At 43.1% G+C, this 25,697-nt stretch overlaps 1 protein-coding gene across 5 annotated transcripts in view; it reads right to left on the bottom strand.

Moving 5' to 3' along the window:
* Positions 1-25,697, bottom strand: part of LARGE1 (LARGE xylosyl- and glucuronyltransferase 1) — a 705,604-nt gene that overhangs the window by 167,145 nt on the left and 512,762 nt on the right. The gene's annotated exons all lie outside the window — the stretch shown is intronic.

The following is a 25,697-nucleotide window of genomic DNA, read 5'->3' as shown; positions in this document are numbered from 1 at the left end:
TGGTAAAAAATAAATAAATAAAATAAAGTTACCTGTGGGTTAGCGATTACTTAGCAGGAGATATAAAAATGGCAGATCATTGTTAACAGTAGTTTTCATTAGTGATAGTTTTTTAATATGTTTATTAGGGACAAACAAATTGAGAGGGGTGGGGAGATAGAGTGAAAGACAGAAAAACATTTGCAACTGGTTCACTACTCACTGAAGCTTTTCCCCTGCAGGTAGGGACTGAGGGCTTGACCCCAGGTCCTTGTACATGGTAATGCGTGCTCTCCACTAGATGCATCACTGCCCAGCCCCTGTTTACATTCTGGTGGTTTTTTTTTAATCAAGTGCCAGATATTCGCTGTGGAGATACCATGGTGGTTTATCCAACAGTTATCATGCCAGAGGCACTATGGTTCTCAGGTTTAATCCCTGGAACCACCATAAACCAGAGCTGAGCTCTGCTTAAAAATATACATTAAAAAAAAAAAAAGGAAGGAAAGGGAAAAAATTCTGCTACGTGCTTTGCTTGTATTTGCCATATTTACTTCTCTCACAGTTGTTTTTAATGTTCCTATTCTACAGAGAAGAAATGAAGTATAAAAGAAAAATGAAGTTGCTCAAGGTCACCATATTGATTTGTGATCTTTTCTCTACTCCTGAGCTTTTACAAGACACAATAGGTCCTGAAATTGGGGCAGCTTGGAACATTCCTATTCATGACCACAGAATGTGAGCTCAGACCTACAGGGATGCAGAGGTCACATAAGATCCCAAGCTGAATATGGGCCCCAGATCAAATCGATGGGGTCTACAGTCAACAATATTTATACCCCTTTCACATATTTGGGAGCAACTCTCTTCCCTGATCCAGCTTTCTGGCCCTTTTTCCAGCCATCACATCATCTCCCCAGACAATAACTTGGGTCCACCTGCATATCAGAGGTCAGGCTCAGGAAAAAAAAAACTAGTATATTCATGGGCCTTTTGGAATATAACTAAAATAGGCCTACTAGCTATCTTTAAAACAGAGACCCCCAAGTCTTCATCTGCAATATTCCAGCCTTTAGGTTCATGATTAGTCAACAATTTTTTTGACTTTATATGTCTTTATAACTCTGCTTTCAGCTACCAAGTTCCAAATGCTACCATGACACCAACCGGACTTCCCTGGACAGACATCGCCACCAATGTGTTCTGGAGCCCTGCTTCCCCAGAGCTGCTTCCCACCCCACTAGGGAATGAGAGAGAGAGAGACAGGCTGGGAGTATGGATCGTCCTGCCAATGCCCATGTTCAGTGGGGAAGCAATTACAGAAGCCAGACCTTCCACCTTTTGTACCCCATAATGACCTTGGGTCCATACTCCCAGAGGGTTAAAGAATAGGAAAGCTATCAGGGGAGGGGATGGGATATGGAGTTCTGGTGGTGGGAATGTGTGGAGTGGTACCCCTCTTATCCTATGGTTTTTGTCAGCATTTCCTTTTTATAAATAAAAATTAAATAAATAAAGAACTTTGGGAAGCAGTCTGGAGAATTCTCAGAAAGCTAGAAACGGACTTACCCTATGACCCTGCAATTCCTCTCCTGGGGATATATCCTTAGGAGTCAAACACACTCATCCAGAAAGATCTGTGTATACCTATGCTCACAGCAGCACAATTTATAATAGCCAAAGCCTGGAAGCAACCCAGGTATCCAACAACAGATGATTGGAAGAAAAACTTGTGATATATATGTTGGATACTACTCAGCTATTAAGAATAATGAATTCACCTTCATCACTTCATCTTGAATGGTGCTTGAAGGAATTACATTAAGTAAGATAAACCAGAAAGAATGATGAATATGGGATGATCTCATTCACAGACAGAAGTTGAGAAATAAGAACAGAAGGGGAAACACAAAGCAGAACTTGAATTGGGTTTGGTGTACTGCAGCAAAGTAAAGACTTTGGGGTGGTGGTGGTGGTGTCTTTCAGGTCCTAGAACACAATGGTGAAGGAGGACCTAGGCTGGGGGTGAGAGAGAGTCTTACAGAAAACTAAGAACTTTACACATGTACCAACAACTGTATTTACTGTTGATGATAAACCATTAGTCCCCCAATAAAAAATTAAAACTAATAATAGTAACATAAAATATTTAAAAACAGAAAAGAAATGACTTACTAAGTGAGGCAGGAACCCCTGGAGAAAAACCCCAAATTCACCAAGATCATGTTCCTCCCAGACTCACTTCATTTGGTGCCAACCTGCATCCTATCAACAGTGTGTCAGCATGAGAGCATCTTCCAGAGGAACAATGGCTCCTCTGTCCCCAGAGCTCAACATTGCTGTGGACCCCAGTGTCTGATGGACCTCAACATCTCAGGTGACCAGCCTCTCAGTGCTGGGTATTGATGTTGCCAGTACTTGGGTAGGAAAAAGTGTTTGAGGTCTGCTAATTTGGGGAACTGAGGAATCAGACACACCACTATGTCACCTGCAGAAGACATTCTCTGTGATCATTAAACTCTGTGTGTAGGCTAGGAAATTCAAGGTTCAGCAAGGACCAGTTCTTCTTCTTCTAGCGTTTGCCCTTCTTCCGTAGCCAGTCAACAGCATCAGGTTGAAAGCTTTCAGGAGCTGCTTGTTGCTGGCTTTGAAAGTGACTGGGATCCATGTGGATTCAGTCGGCTAGGAAGGATCATCAGTTTCCCCAATGAATGGGTACTCTGATGGATCCAGAATAGAATGCTGCATATGTTTGACCCCTCAATTCTTTCAGTGCAGTATTTTTTTTCCATGCCATTTTTTAAAAAAAAAAAAACTATTTAATAGTTGTTCACAAACTTATTAGACTTCAGCATAGAACTGCCATCAAAGTTCTGTGCCCCCAACCTCTCACCGATACCTACTGTAGTTCTCATACTCTATTTATTTATTTATTTATTTATTTATTTATTTAATTTAAGAAAGGATTAATTAACAAAACCATAGGGTAGGAGGGGTACAACTCCACACAATTCCCACCACCCAATCTCCATATCCCACCCCCTCCCCTGATAGCCCTCCGTTTCTCCATCCCTCTGGAAGCATGGACCCAGAGTCATTGAGGGTTGCAGAAGGTAGAAGGTCTGGCTTCTGTAATTGCTTCCCCGCTGAACATGGGCATTGACTGGTCGGTCCATACTCCCAGTCTGCCTCTCTCTTTCCCTAGTAGGGTGTGTCTCTGGGGAAGCTGAGCTCCAGGACACATTGGTGGGGTCTTCAATTCAGGGAAGCCTGGCCAGCATGCCAGGTTCCTGATGGCATCTGGAACCTGGTGGCTGAAAAGAGAGTTAACATATGAAGCCAAACAAATTGTTGAGCAATCATGGACCCAAAGCTCGGAATAGTGGAGAGGAAGTGTTAGGGAGGTACTCACTGCAAACTCTAGTGTACTTCTGCTTTCAGGTATATATTTTGCAGTAGTTTATAGATACGTGTGAACATATGCTCTCTCTCACAGAAACTGGTGTATATCTAGGTTTTGGGACTTTGTTAGAAAGTGAACCACCTGAGATGAAATTAGAGTATACTATGAAAGGAAAGGTCTCACCCGAGTAATGAAGCTGAAGGGTTGTCATTCCACACGTGAAGTCTCTGGACACAGTCTGAAGTGAAGCATGTTGAGGTGGCAATCGTTGCGTTGATTAGGTTGTGATCGGCGGATTCAATATTATTTGATATGGATTGGGAGAGGTATATGGGAAAGTGGGCCCTATCCAAGGGTTCCAGGACTGGGGGAAATAGGGGCTCTATAGTGGAGATGTGAGGTTCCTGCTGTCTTAGGGTTCTCATACTCTTTAGAAATAGTTTGCTAAGGTTTTCCCCTCCTTCCCTTCATCCCTCCTTTCTTCTTTCTTTCTTTCTTCCTCTATTTCCCCTCCTTCTTCCTTTATTTGCAAGTTTTCTAGACTGCATATGAGTGAAACCACCTTCTTTACTTAATTACTTTTTTACTTCTTTGATTATTTTTAAGCATAACCAACATCAATTTTTCCTAAAAGATACAATATAATTTTGTTTTCTTTGTTTGTTTAATCTAGATGCATTATCATTTACCTTTGCAACAAAGGTTTGAGGTGGGTATTATAAAACCAGATTTTATAGATTTTCTTATTTTTTATCTTTATTTATGTATTGGATAGAGACAGCCAGAAATTGAAAGAAACAGGCGTGATAGGAAGGGAGAGAGACAGAGAGACACCTACAGCCCTGCTTCACTACTTGCAAAGCTTCCCTTTGCAGATGGGGACCAGAGACTCCAACTCAGGTCTCTGCGCATTGTAACATTGTGCACTCAACCAGGAGCATCACCACCCCACCCCCATTTTCTTATATTTTTAAGAGTAACAAGGACCAGAGCACAGCTCAGCTTTGTCATGTGTGGTGCTAGGGATTGATTTTTTTTTTTAATTTGTTTATTTGTGATACAGATATTGAGGAGACAGGGAGAGAGAAAGATAACGAGAGAGATCCAACCAGAACATCACTCTTGTATAGATGATGCCAGGGATTGAACTCTTGGTACCTCATGCTTGAAGATCCAACACTTTATCCATAGTGCCACCTCCAGGGTGTGACACTGGAGATTGGACCCAGGGTCTCACACATGCAAGTCCTCTGATCTACTGCTGACCAATCTTCCTGACACAACCCACACTTTCTGCAAAGAGAAACCAATGCTTAGAAAGTTTAAATAACTTCCTCCCATGATTAAGCATCCCTATCCTCCACAGCTAGGAGTTCTGGAGTTAAAATCTTTATACAGTTGACTTCTCTGTCAACCCTTCTGCCCAAATAAAAGCCCAGCAGCCCATTAAGAAAAACACAGCTGCTCTCCCTGAACACCATGCCATGTGATGTAGAACCTCCTCTGTGTGCTGACAGCGTTCTCTGAAATGATGTGTGGGGTTGGCATCATTTACTTGATCAATTTATCGAGCGCCTATCTAAATCATCATCCTGGCACAAATACATAAATTGTGTTTTCCAGGGAAAACACAATCACCCATTTTGCCATTGTATATGATCACACCCCAAACTTGTAGAATTCCTCAGGAAAACAGATCACAGATTCAGGAAGTGCCAGAGCCAATCAATTCCACACACAACAAGCTTGGGACTCTGGTGCAAAACAATTAGATCTGAGAAGCACAGAGCCCTGAGCTGAGCAGGCTGTGTGCGGATCCTGACGCTGTGATCTTGTTAGACCGCTCCTTAAATGACCTTGGAGGCTTGGCAGGAAGTGGACTGGTTCATGATTATTGAGAACTCCGGATTGGGGTTCCTGTGTATTTTAAACATGAGGCAGGGTGCCACACACTAAGAATGGATGAAAAGGGAATGTTCTTTCATTGAATCTAGGATCCACCTGAATTTTTCTGGAGGTAATTGGCAGTAACTTCACTATAGCAGTAAAAACAATAAAATATCTTCGAATAAACCTAACAAAAGAAATGAAAGACGTGTATACTAAAAACTATGAGTCATTATTCAAAGAAATAGAGAGAGATACAAGGAACTGGAAAGATATTTCATGTTCATGGATTGGAAGAATTAACATAACCAAAATGAATTATTCTATCCAGCACCATATACAAATTTAATGCAATCTCCATCAAGATCCCACCAACTTTTTTTTTTTTAAGAGAATAGAACAAAAGATACAAAAGTTTATCTGGATCCAGAAACTATCTAGAATCACCAAAACAATATTAAAAAAAAAAAGAACAGAATGGGAGGCACCATACTCCCAGATCACAAACTATATTATAGGACCATTGTAGTCAAAACTGCCTGGTACTGGGACAAAAACAGACACACTGACCAAGGGAATAGAACTGAGAGGCCAGAAATAAGCCCATACATATATTGACATCTAATTTTTTGATAAGGGGACTCAAACTATTAAAAGGAGCAAAAAGAGTCTCTCCAACAAATGGTGTTGAGAAAATTGGGCTGAAATGTGCAGAAGACTGAAACAGAACCACTGTATTTTACCACACACAAAAGCTCACATTTTGCAATCTGGAATTGCATGAACTGCATTTTGACTCAGTCTACTCTTCCATTACACCAAAACTACACTTTGATTTCTGCCAAAAACAAATGAGGAGTTTTGCTCTGTGTAGCTTCACCTTTGTGTTTTGGACCTGTAGTTCCTGCGTGGGGAGTGGAGGGGTGAAGGGAGCAGGAGCTGCTCTGGCTCTAGGCCAGCCCTACACACATCCCACCTCTATCATCTTTTTAATTGTAGAGTAGTATTCCATGGAATATATATCCCATAACTTCTTTAGCAGTCATCTGATGATGGGCATTTAGGCTGCATCCAATCTTTGGCTATTGTGAATAAAATGGCATGAACAAAGGGGCACCTGTCCCTTCATATTAATGTTTGTTTGCATGACCTTTAAATATATGCCTAGGAGTGGTATTGCTGGATCATAAGGTAATTTCATTTTTTATTTGTTTTTTTATAATTTTTTAAAACTTAATTTATTTTCCCTTTTGTTGCCCTTGTTTTTTTATTGTTGTTGTAATGATTATTGTTGTTGTTACTGATGTCATCATTGTTAGATAGGACAGAGAGAAATGGAGAGGGGAGGGGAAGACAGAGATGGGGAGAGGAAGATAGACACCTGCAGACCTGCTTCATCACCTGTGAAGCGACTCCCCTGCAGGTGGGGAGCCAGGGGCTCGAACAGGGATCCTTACGCTTTGCGCCACGTGCGCTTAACCCACTGCGCTACTGCCCAACTCCCCCATTTTTATTTGTTTAAGGACTCTCCATATAGTCTTCCAAAGGGGCTGCACCAGTTTGCATTCCTACCAGCAGTGTAGCAGAGTCCCTTTTTCTCCACAACCTCTCCAACACCTGTCATTTCCTGTTAGGTTAATGTCTGGCTTACATCCTTTAAAGGGCGAAGTCGGTGATGTTTAGGTCCATCCAAGCATCTTTGGTAAATATTCACCTCCTACACTGGTCCAAGGACAAGGGCTGCCCTAGATCCTGACACACAATGGGAACCAAGAAGTATCTATGAACTAGATGAGGTCTGGAGGACAGATGTCTCCTGTCTGGGAAATCACAGCCTCTTGTTCCTGAAGCTGTAAAGCATTTCACCCCATTTCTTCCCATTTGACAACACCAACAACTTCTCCCTCTATTCTCAGGAGACCGACATCTTCCTCACCTAATGGAAAACTGCAAAGATGGGGTAGTGGCAATGAAAAGTTATATTTTATATATGAGTGCATGAAAGCCTGGAGCTCAAGCAGTGAATCTCTAGAGAAGGAGTACTAAGCATGGCTAGCCTTCAAGTTATAAAACCATGTTATCCTGAAGAAGAATATCCAGCCCCAATCCACCACCTCCTTCTACCCCCAGGCTCTCAGATAGCATGCCGCTATGTTTCTTATGATGGAAGCACACAGCTCTTTTACATATAGCATTCATTTTAAAATAAAAAAGAAATTTTGGGTAAGGGAGTTATGGGATATATACTCAATAGGATACTACTTTGCAAGAGGTGATTATGCTAGTAAATAAAGAGGTGAAAGACAAATACCAGATGGTTCACTCGCATGGGGAATATAGAGAACTGAAATGTGTGAACTTGGAAAAAAAAAGTAATTAAGCTGTCAGTAGAACTGTAAGAACTATGGCTGTTAATGGGTGTGGGTCAGTGGAGAGAAGGGACTTCTGTGATGGATGCAATCTGAAACTACACCTCTATGATCTTATAAAAGTATTAAATCACTAATAAAAGTATTGTGTAAAGAAGCATCTTTAAACTCTGACTCTCAAAGAGTAAACTAAGACTCATAATATCTAATTCTGGCAGTAATTTATAGGATAAGTTAAAATAACACCCACTGCAGCCTGGGATGAGAACTCAGAATTTGAGCTAGGGAAGATAGCTTAATAGTTCAGCAAAAAGACTTTCATGCCTGAGGCACCAGCGGTCCCAACTTCAACTCCCAGCACCACCAAAAGCTAGAGTTAAGCGGTGCTCTGACTACAAAAATAAATAAATAAATAAATAAATAAACAAAATAAACTTGAACCACTTTATCTCACCAGAAACAAAAATCAACTTCAAATGGATCAAAGACCTGGATGTTAGACCAAAAACAATAAAATACTTACAGGAAAACATTGGTGGGACACTTTTCCACCTATACCTCAAGGACATCTTTGATGAAGTAAACCCAATTGCAAGAAAGACTAAAGCAGAAACAAACCAATGGGACTACATCAAATTGAAAAGCTTCTACACACCCAAAGAAACTATTAAACAAACAAAGAGACCCCCTCACAGAATGGGAGATCTTCACATGCCATACATGAGACAAGAAACTAATCACCAAAATATACAAAGAGCTCAGCAAACAGCAACAAAAAAGCAAATGACCCCATCCAAAAGTGGGCAGAGGATATGAACAAAACACTCACCTCAGAGGAGATCCAAAAGGCTAACAAACATATGAAAAACTGCTCCAGGTTGCTGATTGTCAGAGAAATGCAAATTAAGACAACACTGAGATACCACCTCACTCCTGTAAGAAAGGCATACATCAAAAAGGACAGCAGCAACAAATGCTGGAGAGGCTGTGGGGACAGAGGAACCCTTTTGTATTGCTGATGGGAATGTAAATTGGTCCAGCCTCTGTGGAGAGCAGTCTGGAGAACTCTAACAAGGCTAGACATGAACCTTCCATATGATCCAGTAATTCTTCTCTTGGGGTTATACCCCAAGGACTCCATAACACCCAACCAAAAAGAGGTGTGTACTCCTATGTTCATAGCAGCACAATTCATAATAGCTAAAACCTGGAAGCAACCCAGGTGCCCAACAACAGATGAGTGGCTGAGAAAGCTGTGGTATATATACACAATGGAATACTATACAACTATCAAGAACAATGAACCCACCTTCTCTGACCCATCTTGGACAGAGCTAGAAGGAATTATGTTAAGTAAGCTAAGTCAGAAAGATAAAGATGAGTATGGGATGATCCCACTCATCAACAGAAGTTGAGAAAGAAGATCTGAAAGGGAAACTAAAAGCAGGTTCTGACTAAATTGAAAGTAGGGCACCAAAGTAAAAACCCTGTGGTGAGGGTGAGGGTGGACATGCGGCTTCCTGGGCCAGTGGGGGATGGGGGTGGGTGGGTGGGATGGGACACAGTCTATTGGTGATGTGAATGGTGTTTATTTACACTCCAAGTAAAGTATAGTCATACAAATCACTAGTTAATTAATATGAGAGGGGGAAAATTAATTGTATGTCTCGAAGTTTTTAAAACACAGACTGAGTATTTTTAATATATAGGCTGTGTATTTGATATGTGCACTCTCTCAAAAGCCTAGACCAAGTAAATCAGAAACAACCAGTGGCACCGCTATATAAGATACTGGGTACTATACAGCAAACCCTAACAAAAGGACTTTTCAAAGTTAACCCAATTACCAAATAATGTGATGATAACATTAACTATTCATTGTCTTTTTGAACCCTAAGGCAGCAAGAACCTCACATCTCCACTATAGAGCCTATATTTCCCCCAGTCCTGGCACCTTAGGATAGGGCCCACTTTCCCGCATGCCTCTCCAAATCCATATCAAATAATATTGCATCTGCCTATCACAACCTAATCAGCGCAATGATTGCCACCTCAATATGCTTCAGCTTAGACTGCCTCCAGAGACTTCAGGAGTGGAATGACAACCCTTCAGCTTCATTACTCAGGTGAGACCTTTCCTTTCATAGTATTCTCTAATTCCATCCCAGGTGCATCACTTTCTAACAAAGTCCCAAAACCTAGATATAGACCAGGTTCTGTGAGAGAGAGCTTATGTTCACACGTATCCATAAACTAGTGCAAAATATATACCTGAAAGCAGAAGTACACTAGAGTTTGCAGTGAGTACTCCCCTCAACATTTCCTCTCCACTATTCCAACCTTTGGGTCCATGATTGCTCAACAATTTGTTTTGCTTTGTATGTTAACTCTCCTTTCAGCCACCAAGTTCCAGATGCCATCAGGATGCCGGCCAGGCTTCCCTGGACTGAAGACCCCACCAATGTGTCCTGGAGCTCAGCTTCCCCAGAGACCCACCCTACTAGGGAAAGAGAGAGACAGACTGGGAGTATGGACGGACCAGTAAACGTCCATGTTCAGCAGGGAAACAATTACAGAAGCCAGACCTTCTACCTTCTGCAACCCTCAATGACCCTGGGTCCATGCTTCCAGAGGGATGGAGAATGGGAGGGCTATCAGAGGAGGGGGTGGGATATGGAGATTGGGTGGTGGGAATTGTATGGATTTGTACCCCTCCTACCCTATGGCTTTGTTAAATTTTCCTTTCTTAAATAAAAAATAAATTGGGTGGTGCCGGAAGATGGTGGACTGAGAAGCTGCTAGTGGCTTGAGCTCTGATCACATCTTCTGGAAACGGTAGGATTTTCTGCCTTTAGCAGGCCAGTCAATAAGGGGTCCTAGCGGTGACACCAAGGAGGTGACAATAACTTAATTTGGGTCAAGAATTAGAGTACAGGTGGCGCGGACTAGTGGGCGGGCTGCTCCAGACTTCCCAGGCTGCGGCGGACAAGGCGGGTGCGCCGGCCACTGTCCTCGGCCTGGGAAGGCGGCTCCTCCGGTTGCAGAGCGCTGCTGGGCAGCCGGCAGAGGACAGGGAGGGAGCACTGTAGCTCGGGGGCTTCCTCTTGGGAGTCTCCGGGGACCACCCCGACCCTGAGGGTGGATCCGAGGACATCAATGAGTACAGCTCTCATTGGATCAAAAGGACTTGGAGCTAGTTTTCATCTTTGAGAAATCCTTTAAAAAAGCTTCGGTGGGGGGGGGGGGTTTCCCGGAAGATGGCGGACTGAGAAGCTGCTGGTGGCTGAGCTCTGACCACATCTCCTGGAAACGGTAGGATTTTCTGCCTTTAGCAGGCCAGCCAATAACGGGTCCTAGCGGCGACACCCCCCAACCTCACCCCACATAGCTAATTAAATAATTAAAAATAAGTACATTAAAAAAACCCCTTTCCTTTCACTGCCCTTTTATGACTGTTCTTTTTCTTATCTTTTTTTTTTTTCTCTCTCTCTTTTTTTTCTTTTTCTCATTCTTGTCATCCCTTCTTCCTTAATCCTACAGCTTCCAAAGTCACAGCCCCCAGCCCCCACACCAATAAACAGTGTGCTTTTTTGAATTCACTGATACACATTTGGGAATTTCCTTTCACTGCTCTTTAATTACAGCTCTTTTTCTTATCTTTTCCCTTTTCTCTCTCTTGTCTCTCCCTCTCTCTTTTTTTTTTTTTATCTTGTCGTACACTTCTTCCTTCTTCTTTGCCTGTCTGAATTTGTGAATTATTTTGGGGAAGAAATCTGACTCAGAGTGGACTCTCTATGTGTGTATCTCTGCTCTAGTTCCCTTTCCCCTCTTGTTACCCCTAGAATATACAGTGGATAGTAGATTTGCATAACTATCTATCTTGCTATCCTTTCTTTCTTTTCTCTTTCTTCACTGGGATTTGGTTATTATTTTTTCACAGATTGGAGAAACTGTTTAGCTAACTGGTAATGATTAAACTACTTCAATACTTGCTTCAATTGCTACTGTAATTCCTGAGGCTGGTGAGTGCAATTGTCATAAAGGTATTTAGTACAGGGTTACTTGTACTCAAGACACAACAACTGAGGAACAACAGAGCATAAAAAAAAAGAAACACATAAATCAAAAAAAATGGGTAGATCAAAAACAAATAAAACTGCTACTCCAATGAATGAAGACAAGAGCCCAGAAGAAACTACAAATCAGCCAGAGTAACCATAGATAAGAAAAGTATGCAAGCAATAATAAACTTATTAATCACAGAAATGAAAACATCATTGGTACAGCCTCTGTGGAGAGCAGTCTGGAAAACTCTCAGAAGGCTAGACAAGGACCTTCCATATGATCCAGTAATTCCTCTCCTGGGGTTATACCCCAAGGACTCCATAACACCCAACCAAAAAGAGGTATGTTCATAGCAGCACAATTCATAATAGCTAAAACCTGGAAGCAACCCAGGTGCCCAACAACAGATGAGTGGCTGAGAAAGCTGTGGTATATATACACAATGGAATACTATGCAGCTATCAAGAACAATGAACCCACCTTCTCTGACCCATCTTGGACAGAGCTAGAAGGAATTATGTTAAGTGAACTAAGTCAGAAAGATAAAGATGAGTATGGGATGATCCCACTCATCAACAGAAGTTAAGTAAGAAGATCTGAAAGGGAAACTAAGAGCAGGACCTGATCAAATTGTAAGTAGGGCACCAAAGTAAAAACCCTGTGGTGAGGGGTAGACATGCAGCTTCCTGGGACAGTGGGGGGTGGGAGTGGGTGGGAGGGATGGGCCACAGTCTTTTGGTGGTGGGAATGGTGTTTATGTACACTCCTAGCAAAATGTAGACATATAAATCAGTAGTTAATTAATATGAGAGGGGGAAAATCAATTGTATGTCTCAAAGTTTTTCAAAACACAAACTGAATCTTTTTAATATATAGGCTGTGTATTTGATATGCGGACTCTCTCAAAAGCCTAGACCAAGTAGATTAGAAGCATCCAATAGCACAGCTATATACAAGATACTGGATACTGTATAGAAAACCATAACAAAAGGACTTTTCAAAGTTAACCCAATTACCAAATAATGTGATGATAACATTAACTATCAATTGTCTTTTTGAACACTAAGACAGCAGGAACCTCACATCTCCACTATAGAGCCCCTATTTCCCCCAGTCCTGGAACCCTTGGATAGGGCCCACTTTCCCATATGCATCTCCCAATCCAAACCAAATAATATTGCATCTGCCGATCACAACCTAACCAACGCAACGATTGCCACCTCAACATGCTTCACTTCAGACTGCCTCCAGAGACTTCACGTGTGGAATGACAACCCTTCAGCTTCATTACTCGGGTGAGACCTTTCCTTTCATAGTATACTCTAATTTCATCTCAGGTGGTTCACTTCCTAACAAAGTCCCATAACCTAGATATACACCAGTTTCTGTGAGAGAGAGCTTATATTCACACGTATCCATAAACTACTGCAAAATATATACCTGAAAGCAGAAGTACACTAAAGTTTGCAGTGAGTACCTCCCTAACACTTCCTCTCCACTATTCCGAGCTTTGGGCCCATGACTGCTCAACAATTTGTTTGGCCTCGAATGTTAACTCTCTTTTCAATCTCCAGGTTCCAGATGCCATCAGGAACCTGGCATGCTGGCCAGGCTTCCCTGGATTGAAGACCCCACCAATATGTCCTGGAGCTCAGCTTCCCCAGAGACACACCCTACTAGGGAAAGAGAGAGGCAGACTGGGAGTATGGACCGACCAGTCAATGCCCATGTTCAGCGGGGAAGCAATTACAGAAGCCAGACCTTCTACCTTCTGCAACCCTCAATGACCCTGGGTCCATGCTCCCAGAGGGATGGAGAATGGGAGGGCTATCAGGGGAGGGGGTGGGTTATGGAGATTGGGTGGTGGGAATTGTGTGGAGTTTTACTCCTCCTACCTTATGGTTTTGTTAATTAATCCTTTCTTAAATAAAAAAATTTAAAAAATTAAACAAAATAATAAATAAATAAATTAACTTGATCTAGCAAAACAGTTTATTTCGATAGTACATTGCTTTACCATGTGAATGACCCAGGTTTTCTCTGCCCATCTAAAAAAAAAAAAAAAAGAGGAACAAAAGGAGGAGGAGAGGGAGAAGAGAAAGCAAAGGAGGAGGAGGGGGAGGAGGAGGAGGAGGAAGAGGAGGAGAAGGAGGAGAAGGAGGAGGAGAAAAGCACTGGGGAGACAGCATAATTGTTCTGCAAAAGACATTAATGTCTGAGGCTCCAAGGTCCTAGGTTCAAACTCCAGCACCACAAAAAGTCAGAGCTGAACAGTGCTCTGGTCTTTCTCTCGCTGTATATTTCCTTCTGTATCTCCTTAAAAAAAAGAGAGAGATAAAATACTTTAAAACAACAACAATCAGTTCTCAACTTTAAAAGAAAAAAAAGCTGGTGAAATAGCTCTCTTGGATAGTGCACTGCTTTGCTATGCATACAACCCAGGTTTGAGCCTGGACTCCACTGACCTGAAGGAAGATCCAGTGTAGTGGTCTCTTTCACTCTCTATGCCTCACTATCTCACTACCACTCTGTCTCTATCTCAAGCAAGCAAACAAACAAAATTCTGGGCTAGAGATACAGCTCACTGGGTATGGAACATGCCTTGCCACGCATGCCACCCAGATTTGAGCCCTGGCACCACATGTCACTGGGAGAAACTCTATAGCTGTGTGTGTGGAGTCTCTCATGCTCTCTGAATCTCTATTTGAATATAATACTAATACTAATACTAATACTACTACTAATAATAATAATAAAGCAGCTCAGGAGCTGTGAAATCTCACATACTTAAGATCCCAGTTCAGTATAGTAATAATAATAATCCCTTAATTCAATACATGAGGGCTGTCATTTGATTATCCAGTGGTTGACAAAAAACTAAAATAATGACCAGCTACTAAGATTTCAGTTTGATTTTTCAGGAGAGTTCATTAGCTGCTCTTCCTGTGACTGAAATACAGCTGGGTGTTGCAGGTGGACTGGTGAAGACACAGAGCCAAGTGCTTGGAATGTGTTTCCCTTGTAGTTGAGTCTGTGGAAAGAGAACTATGTGCAGCGGTGGGTGAAGAGGGCAGACTGGGGCCAGACAGCCTGGCTCCAGTTCTTGACTTACTTGTTTGAGAAATATCCTTACCTTTCTCTGTTTCTGTATCTAACTCTTTTTTTTTTCAATTTAAGAAAGGATAAATTAACAGAACCGTAGGGTAGGAAGGGTACAACTCCACACAATTCCCACCACCCAATCTCCATATCCCACCCCCTCCCCTGATAGCTTTCCCATTCTCTATCCCTCTGGGAGCATGGACCCAGGGTCATTGTGGGTTGCAGAAGGTGGAAGGTCTGGCTTCTGTAATTGCTTCCCCGCTGAACATGGGTGTTGACTGGTCGGTCCATACTCCCAGTCTGCCTCTCTCTTTCCCTAGTGTATCTAACTGTTACCACGGTCGTGACTTTCAAGTTTCCATGAATGTGAAATGCTCGGAAGAGAGGCTGGAATGTATGAGACACGATACAGATAAGATCTAAGCCACCCCTGTCCAAGCTCACCTGCATGCTTCTTTAAAAGCAATTATTGGGGGGTGGATGGTGGGGCAACTAGTTGAGCACATGTCACCATGCAAAGGCACCGGTCCCTTCTTATAGCGGGGGGAGTTACATCAGTGAAGTATGTCTGCCAGTGGACATAGACATCTTCTATCTCCTTATCTAGCTCCCCCTCCCCTCTCAATTTCTCTTAGTTTTATACAACAAAATAGAAATGGGGAAAAGAAAGGTGGAGGGGGATAGCAGCCAGAAGTGGCAGATGCCTAGTGTAAGCACTGAGTCCAACCCTCCCCCACCCCCAGTGATCTCACTCATAGACAGAAGTTGAGAAATAAGAACAGAAGGGGATATATAAAGCAGCACTTGGACTGGGCTTGGTGTATTAAACTAAAGTAAAGGATTCTTGGTGGGGGGGGGGGTCAGTTCCTGGAGCAAAATGATGGAAGAGGATGGGGGGTTGTTAGAGTGTTATGCAGAAAATGAAGAAATGTTAAACATGTACCAACATTTTACTGTCAACTGTAAACCATTAATCGTCTCAGTAAAAAGTTAAAAAACACACACACAATTATTAACTAGAGTAGAGAGGAGTGAGAGAGGAAGAGTGAGAGAGAAGGAAAGACAGGGAGGGAGGGAGAACCAGAGCACTGCTCTGGCACATCCAATGCTAGGGATTGAACTTGGGACCTTATGTTTCACAGTCCAATGCTTAATCCACTACACCAGCTCCTGGACCACCTGTAAGCTTCCTGAAAGAGGGTGAGCTTCATCTAGGGGTTTTTCTTTGTAAGTCATCTAGCACAGTGGCAAAACTGTTCTAGGACTGTATCTCTTGAAGTATAGGCAGGGCATCATGGACCTCAGAAACAACTCTGGTTCTTGTTGGAAGTGTAGGTTGCTACTAGCCTCAGCCTAAAAGGAAACTTGTTGGAAGGCTGTCGTCTGCCTACCTCTAGAGGCTTTTCTTTTTAAATTTTTTTAATATTTATTTTCCTTTGTCTTTTACTGTTGTAGTTAATATTGATGTCATTGTTAGATAGGACAGAAAGAAATGAAGAGAGGAGGGGAAGACAGAGAGGGGGAGAGAAAGATAGACACCCACAGACCTGCTTCACTGCTTGTGAAGCAACTACCTTGTAGGTAGGGAGCTGGGGGCTCAAACCGGGATCCTTACGCCAGTCCTTGTGCTTTGCACCCACTGCGCTATACCCGGCAACGCCCAACTCCCTCCTCTGGAGGCTTTTAGGAGAGATCTCTTGGCTTACTGTCTTGACCCTTCCTTTCCCTCAGGGCTTGGAAAGAGATGCTAATTGAATTAATGAGTAAGTCTCTAGTCCATCCCTCCTCCCAAGGCCCAGTGATTCCTACTCCCATCCTGGAGTGAGGAGTATTCACTTTATAGGCACATCCACTTTAGCTTATCATCAGTAAGATAAGGTGACACTCTCCTCTGATTCCTCTAGCTTATCGCTAAATTGGTTTGGTCTCTGAGGATGTGGCGGTACAGAATAGCTTAATCACCTCATAATAACAGCTCGGGCCACTGTATTCAGTGACCAGCATTAACATCACCCACCCCAGGTGCTCACACATTACAGCGCACAAGGACCTGGGTTCAAGCCCCTGGTCCCCACCTGCAGTGGGGATGCTTTACAAGAGGCAAAGTAGGTCTGCAGGTGTCTTTCTGTCTCTTTTCCTCTCTATCCACCCCTTCCCCTCTCAATATCTCTCTGTCTCTATCCAATAATAAATCAATAAAAATATTTTAAAATGAGAGATGAAAGAACTCTTAAACCAACAAACAAGCCCAGGCTCAAGTCACATGTAGGGAGAAGCTTTCTGAGTGGTGGGGCAGTGCTTCGGATGTCTCTGTCTCTCTCTAGCTCATGCTATCAGATAAACAGGAAGAAAAAAATAGTCATCAGGAGGGGTGGAATTATTTTGCAGACACAGGTCCTAATTATTTTGCCTAGTGGTAAAAATAAATAAAAAGAAACACCCAGCTGAATACAAGTGTTACCACTTGCAAGGATCCTAGTTGAAGCCCGCAGGGGGGAAGCTTCCTTAGCAGTGAGTGAGCAGTATTGCAGGTCTCTCTCTCTCTCTCTCTTTTCTCTCCTGATGTATTTCTAACTTCTGGGGGCCAGGTGGTAGTGTAGCAGGTTAAGAGCACATCAAATGAAGCGCAAGGCCCGGCGTAATGATCCCGGTTCGAGCCCTCGGCTCCCTACTTGCAGGGAGGGTCGCTTCATGGATGGTGAAGCAGATCTGCAGATGTCTAGCTTTCTCTCCCCATCTCTATCTTCCCTTCCTCTCTCAATTTCTCTCTGTCCTATCCAACAACAATAATAATAACAACAACGATAAACAACAAGGGCAACAAAAGGGAAAAAATAGCCTCCAGGAACAGTGGATTTGTAGTGTAGGCACCGAGCCCCAGCAATAACTCTGGAGGATATATATATAAATTTCACACTTCCTCTTAATTTCTTTCTGTCTTTATTCAAATTAACAAAAATAAATTAAAAATAAATAAATGGAAATTCTGGTATATATGTTAAGAGTTTGAAGATTATTGATCAGGGCTTGGAAACTCTTCCTGTTCTTTCAGGAGTGAGTTTTAACTGCAGGACCATAGTGTGTGTTATCTCTATAGCCTGATGAACCTCAGCCTAGTTCACAAGGCAGCAGAATCCAGTGTTGATCCCAGTGCAACAACTCCTACATACAGGCAAATGGAGAAGACAATGAATGCCAGAGCCAGACTGCTCTGTATGGGTCAAATCCTGGTTCCACCACTTATTTAGTTGTGTGACACTCTCCACAAGTTACTCCACCTCTCTGTTGTTTTTTGTTTTGTTTTGTTTTAATCATTCATTTGTAAATGAAGTTACTAAGCCTAATGTGCCCCAGAGTTAAGCCGAACTTCTGGCCTTGCCCTCAACCCAGAGATATTTATTTTGGTGCCCTACTCCAAAGTCAGTCAAATCCTGCTTTTAGTTTCCCTCTCTGTTCTTTTTTCTCAACTGCTGTTTATGAGTGGGATCATCCATACTCATCTTTGTCTTTCTGACTCAGCTCAATTAACATAATTCCTTCCAGCTCCATCCAAGATGGGCCAGAGAAGGTGGTTTCATTGTTCTTAATAGCTGCACAGTATTCCATTGTGTAAATACACCACAGCTTTCTCAGTCACTCATCTGTTGTTGGGCACCTATTGGGGGCTGGGGACTTGAACTCAGGTACTCATGCATGGTAATGTGTGCACTCTACTGGGTGAGCCACTGCCAGGCCCCTAACAGGTCTGTGTTCTTATCAGTGCATTTATAATCTCTAGCCTAGATTCTGTTGTGTCTGCTTGGTTTCAAGCCTCTGTGGTCACACTCATGTCTCCCTTTCCTTAGCTGACGTGATCCTTATTCCACCTCGACTTTGGTTCCATTTAATACTGATTGAGAGTTTACTTTGTGTCAGATAGCACAGTAAATACTAAAGAGTCAAAGCCAGACCCAACAGCCCTTAACCTGGAGGAACTGAAGAGACCAAGAAGCAATTAAGAAGCCACCATGTATATTTGCAGTGACAGAAACTGCTAAGTCAAAAGCATGAAGGGTGGGGAGTAATTGATTCTGGGGGGGCATTGGGTGATGCCCCAATCCACCAGAGAATTTGAGAAGGAAGGGGAGACAGAGAGGGAAAAAGAAAGAGATATCCCTGCAGACCTGCTTCACCACTCCCAAAGTGTCTCCCCTGAAGGCAGGGAGTAGGGGCTCAAACCCAGGTCCTTGTGCATGGTAATGTGTGTGCTTAACCAGGTATATCACCACCCTGGCCTCCCAACCCTTGATTCTGATCACAGTACTGTCCTATAAAACCCTTCTTGCCTGAGTCCCCTCTGACCCTGGTGACAGTTTGCCCTCCATAGGTATAGCTCAGCCAATCCCAGTTCTGTATCTAGCTGGAATCACCATCTTGGTCCCCTGAGATCTTTGCTCTATTGATGCAAACATACCTAGGGCTGTTGAGGTCTGGAAATGAATAGGGAGAACCTGGAGAACATACATACTGCTTCACCATGCCAGAACACATGTTCTCCATGCCAGAGGGGCAGGAAAATATTGCACAGGAAATGGGAGTGGTAAAAGGTGTGGGTGTGGCTTAGAGAGGAAGTGAAGTCAGGGCTTGGAAGTTTATAAAAACTGGTTTCTGAGTAGGGTTTTACTCTCTGTGAACTTGGAAGCACCAACTCCTCTTCTTGTTTCTTCTCTCTTTCTCTTTCTCACTGCCCAAGCGTACTCCAACATGTGTGTGTTCTCAATTTTCCTGAATAAAACTTAAAATTCCTGAAATTAGGCTCTCTCCTCAATTCTTTGTTGACTTTATGTGAGATGAATCTTTAACTATGTGGGGAATGATCTTGGTGGTCTTCCCCACAATACAGAAGGAGAATCCTGGGGGAATCCCTGGGGGAGTGGGCACTGGTGGCTAATGGGCTGCCTTCTTCTTCAGCATTCTGCATCATCTGTCTCTGCTTCTTAGAGGAGTTATTATAATAAAACAGTGTGCCTAACATAAAAGGCTTTGTCATAGTTTTCAGTGCTGGCCCCATGGTTATGATTAAGTGCACTGTTGCCCGTCTTCCTTACTCTAGGCACAAGTTAACTTATGAAAATGAAGCTGTCTCCCTGGCTGATTCATACATCACCACTAACAGCCAGACAAGAGCAAACAAGCCTGCTATTCTGTTGGGGCCTTGGTGCTGGTGTCACCAGCCGGCAGACAGATGACTCTAGGCTGGCAACTCCCCTTGCTCCCTCCTTCTACAGTTTTTGGCTGGAGGCAGGGCTCCTGCTGCTGAGGAGGTGATTTCTAGGAGTTTCTCTCTCTTTAAACCAGAATATTGCTTAGTCCTGGCTGATGGTGGTACCAGGAACTGAACTTGGGACCTCAGGCATGAAAAACATCTTGCATAAAGCCTTGTTTTGTTTTGCTTAACAGCACTGCTCAGCTCTGGCCTATGGTGGTGAGGGGAGGACCTCAGAGCATGGGTATGAGTCTTTGAGCCTTGGGTATGAGAGTCTCCCTGCATAATAATTATGCTATCTCCTCCCTACTCACCAAGATACAAGGTAAAACCAGGGTCCTAGTCACAGTTTTGTAGGGTTGGGTCAAGGCAAAAACTTCCCTGAGCTTTAATTGCTTCATTGCAAAAAAGAAAAAAACAATGTCACCTCCTTTCTCCAAGCATGGGGTGCAGAGCAAACTAGATAATATATGTGATGTTCCAGGCTCCTTGGGAGAGGCTTAGCTAATCTACTTTTATCCAGGGGAAGATCCTCTTCCTTACTTTTGAGATGGCCACTGTTTTTCTTTGTTTCTTTCCTTTATATAACTGCTCAACTATGACTGGGGGATGGTGGTGGCTGGGGGTGGGGGGGAGAGAATAGCACACTGAACCTGGGACTTTGGAGCCTCAGACAGGAGAGCCTTTTTACATAACGATTATGCTATCCACCCATGGCCATCGTTCCTAATGCTTTCCTATAGTGTGCACTCTAGCTGTCTAGTCAGAACTCTGCAAAAATTCTGGTGGTGGGAATGTGTGGAGTTGTATCCCTCTTATTCTATGGTTTTTGTCAAGTGTTTCCTTTTTATAAATAATTTTTTTAAAGCCTGCTTTTCTTTATTGCTACTGGGGCTATTTCTGGGGCCTGTACCATGTGACCATCCCCCCACCTTTTTTTTTTTTCCCTTTATGGATGGATAGAAGTAAAGAAAGCAGGGGCAGATAGATGGAGAAGAGACTCCTGCATCACAGCTCTACCACTCATGAAGCTTCCCCCTTGAAGGGTGGGAACTAGGGGCTTATACACTTGGGCTCTTGTAACATGTGCACTCTAGTAGGTGCTTCATCACCAGTCCACCACTGTTTACTCTGAAATCCAGCTCCCCGCTCACCATCTTCACTGGCTTGTTCCACAGTGACCTTCAACATGAACTGTCCCCCAATGTTTACTTTAGTGGCTACTAGAATCAATAAGCTCTAACTTACCCCCACAGCTAGAAACCTATTAATTGACCTCATGCTTCACCTCCTCTCCAAACTAAAACCCTATAGACTCTACCCCTTATCAAATTCACCCCTCCTTGTCCTACCAACCCTTACCAGGTCTCTCTCCTAGAGAGATGATGTCAACAAACTCATGCTAGTCACCTTCTTTCAGTCAGGGTAGCCCCATTCTGTTCCATTCTGCTTACCCAGCCATTGGAGTCTTTTGAAAAATGTCTGCTCAGTGACTTCCTTCCTTGATTGAAAAGCTGAATCTGGGCTGGGGAGATAGCATAATGGCTATGCAAAGAGACTTTCATGCCTGAGGCTCCATGGTCTCAGGTTCAATCCCCAGCACCACCATAAGCCAGAGCTGAGCAGTGCTCTGGAGCCTTTCTCTCTCTCTCTCTCTCTCTCTCTCTCTCTCTCTCTCTCTCTCTCTATATATATATATATATATATATATATATATGAATATTAAATGTTATTTTAAAAAAGAATCCTCCTAGGGTCCAGTACAGTGTGGGTGAATGGATGAAGAAATGGTTGAAAAAGTGAATAAATGAGTGAAAATTCATCCACCATCCTACTCTACCTGGAAATGGCAAGATCTACCTGTATCAGTTGGAGGTAGGAACATACCTGTAGCTAAATGTTAACCACATTACTAGCTCTAGTTCTGGAAGAGTCCACTGTTGTCTCCTTTTCCTGCCTCTAGGAATACTCCTGGGTACACACAGGGAACCTGCCAATTACTGCCACACATCAAACCAGCCCTGCTTATGCCAGCAGGTGAGTATTAATATATTATAACCAGGGGCTGTCCGGAGTAGCAGCAGAGAAAGCAACAATATCTCCTCCCTCAAATACAAGTATTTATGCTAATAAGCTATTTGAAAATAGAAAATCCTTTAATAGTGCCATTCAATGCATGCCTGAGTCCCAGACGGCTGCAATAAGGGAAGCAGAGTATCGCATCACAGTTTACTAAACATCCTGAAAGAACTACTCCATGCCCCAGGTGCATGCAGCTAGTCGGTTGGAAAAGAACAATTCCCAAGAAGACGCAGCACAAAAGGAAAGTTAAACAATCCTGGATTGCAGGGAAACTGTGAGGATATGGTTGAGCGTGGTGGAACCTCCCATTGAAAGATGGGTGCGTGAGGAACACGGTCTTCCTGTCAGCCTCTAACAGAGATTGAGAATGGGAGAGAACGACCTTCAGGTTCAACTTCACCTGTCAGACTCTCTGCCTCACAGGGACTCTGTATCCCCAATACAATAGCTTACTTCCTTGTCTTTAAACCAAATGGTCTGCTTATTCAAAAGCTACCAGAAGTTATCATACCTGACCCATCTTCTCTCTGCCCTCAGGAAACCTCTCTGTCTGCCAGCCATTGATAACCTTACTTCCTCATTCCCAACCCGCCTCTTCTGCTTACACAGATTCTAGCAGAGGCCCATTTTCTTACTTCTTTGTTCTTGCCCTTCTGAATAAGACTATAACCAAACCTCACCCTCCTGATAAGCAAGGACCCCTGCACCCATGCACATGAAAGCCTAGCTTCCTCATTCCTTAGATGACTCACCTGATAGTTTTCCCAACCCCTTACCTCTCTCTGCCCCTTTGCTGCTTTAACCATATATGTTATAAACAAGCTACCTCCTCCTGCAACCCCTTAAAAGCCTTGCTTCTCTGATCAATAAACAGATTTTCCATCAGACATTCCCCTGGTGATCTCTTGTTGCATCTCTAGCTACGAACACTGAGAAAAACCCAATCGACTCGCTCCTGCTGCCTCGGAGCATATTCTCCCAGGCATCTGCTTCTGATGTACAATAGAGGGGCCACACCAGGGAGTTTGTGCCTGAGAGAGGCCTCCCCAAAAGAAGTACGGCACTGGATGGGTTGAAAAAGGGGTGTTTCTGAACTTGCCTGTTGAACAGCTCCTGCATCTTTAATTTGGCTTCTGCTGAAAGCACTCTGATCACAGGGGATCATGTGAGCAATGAGCCTGAACTTAGAAACTACCTGCATATCCAGATGTAGTACAGGGTTGGGAGTGAGGCATGCAGATGTATAGTTAATGCAAGAGCTAGGACTTCTAAGCCAAGCCCACAGGTTCATTCATGCCTAATGTGTGTGAGCTTCTCCAAGCAGACATCCTCTTCTATCCTTGAACTTCAGTAGAATTCTCACCCTGGAACAGAAGCAACTGGTGGTGTTAAGACACAGCTATATATAAATAATGCCAAAGCACATAAATTATGGTGAAGTTGTATATGATACAGCAAATACTAACAAAGGGATATATCAAAGTTAACCCAGTTGCCAAATAATTTGATTATAGCTATAACTATTGCCTTTTAAAACCTTAAGACAGCAGGAACCACCTGCTTCCTCTATACAGTTTATATTCCCCCTAATCCCGGAACCTCTAGGGTGGGGCTCATATTCCTGCATGCATCTCTTAATTCATACCAAATGATATTGCATCTGCTGACCCTAACCTAATCAATGCAAGGAGTACCACCTTGGCATGCTTCACTTCAGACTGTGTGCAGAGATGTCAGACATGGAATGTCAACCCTTTAGCCTCATTACTTGGGTGAGACCTTTCCTTTCATAGGATTCTCTAATTGCATTTTAGGTGGTTCACTTCTAACAAAGTCCTAAAACCTAGATATAGACCAGGACCCATGAGATAGGGCATATGTTCACATGTATTCATAAATTAGGGAAAAATATATACCTGAAAGCAAAATTGCACAATAATCTGCATATATGCAGCAAGCAAGTAGAAAGACTTAAAAGGGCACCATAAAGTTCCTAATGAAATAATTTCTACTTAGACTTAGAAACCCTCCTCACCTACTTCCTATTACACTTCCCTCAGTCACTCCAAAGCTAACCTTATCAAAGCAAGGACTACAAAAGCTGAATAAGAGAAAGAGACTGGCATACTTTAATGATGACTCTTTAGTCACTATCAGGACACCCCATCAGCTGGGGCCCTAAACAGGGAGTCCTGAGATTCCCAAACAGACATGATGGGCCTAGACCTCAAATAAATCCCTCTCTCCACTGTTACCAGTCATCTCTATCAGGAACAACACAATAGACCCCTCTGTGGGTCCCCATAGGACCTTGCCCTCATCATGGATCAATAATAGTAGAGAATGTTCAATCCTCTGAAGAGAGGCTGGACAACATACTCTATCTTCCACCTGAGGAAGATGGGTGATGAAATGGGCTTGGAACACTTCTACTTATGACCACAGAATGTGAGCTCAGATCTACAGGGATGCAGAGGTCACAAAGGCTCCTAAGCTGAATATGGGCCCCAGATCAGATCAATCAATGGGGTTTATAGTCAACAATATTTATACACCTTTCCCATATTTTGGAGCTACTCTCTTCTCTGATCCAGCTTTCTGGCCCTTTTTCTAGCTATGACATCATCTCCCCAGACAATAACTTGGATCCATCTGCATGTTAGATAGATGTCAGGCTCAGAAAACAAAAACAAAAACAAAACAAAAACAACAAAACCCAATAGTATAATCATGGGCCCTTTGGAATATAACTAAAATAGGCCTTCTAACTATCTACAAAATGGAGACCCCCAAATCTTCATCTGAACTATTCCAGCCTTTAGGTTCATGACTAGTAAATAATTTGTTTGGCTTTATATATTAACTCTTCTTTCAGCCACCAGGTTCCAAATGCTACCATGATGCCAACTGGACTTCCGTGGATAGATGACCCCACCAATGTGTCCTGGAGAATATTGTGAGAATATGGTAGAGCATGGTGGGATCCCCTATTGAAATATGGGTGCCTGAGGGGCATGACCATCCTATCAGTCTCTCTATTAAGAGGTTGAGCAAGGAAGGACAGGTCTCCAGGATCTGCCCTGCCTATTAGCCTACCTGCCTCACAAGGACCCCACATTCCCTGACACAATAGCCTGCTCCCTTGTTATTTATATATCATTGTTCTGCTCGGTCAAACAATAACTTCAGGCCCCATCCCTACTTCCCTACCCCCTCTGTTCCTTTGATCATACCTGATCCATCTTCTCTCTGCCCTCAGGACGCCCCTCTGGTTGCTGGTTACTGATAACCCTGCTTCCTTGCTCGTTTACCGATTCTGACCCTCCCTTGACCCTTTGCCTCTCTAACCATATATGGTATAGACAATTTACTTCACCCTGCAACCCCTTAAAAACCCTGCTTTGCTGTTCAATAAACAGATTGTCCAGACATTTCCCTGGTGATCTCTTTGTTGCATTGCTAGCTATGAACACTGAGAAAGACCCAGTTGACTCGCTCTTGCTGCCTTGGAGGATATTCTCTCTAGTATCTGCTTCTGGTGAGCAACAGAGTGGCCACGCCAGAG

The sequence above is a fragment of the Erinaceus europaeus genome, chromosome 4, assembly GCF_950295315.1.
Source record: "Erinaceus europaeus chromosome 4, mEriEur2.1, whole genome shotgun sequence".
Lineage (NCBI taxonomy): Eukaryota > Metazoa > Chordata > Mammalia > Eulipotyphla > Erinaceidae > Erinaceus > Erinaceus europaeus.
This window is presented reverse-complemented; position numbering and strand designations above follow the sequence as displayed.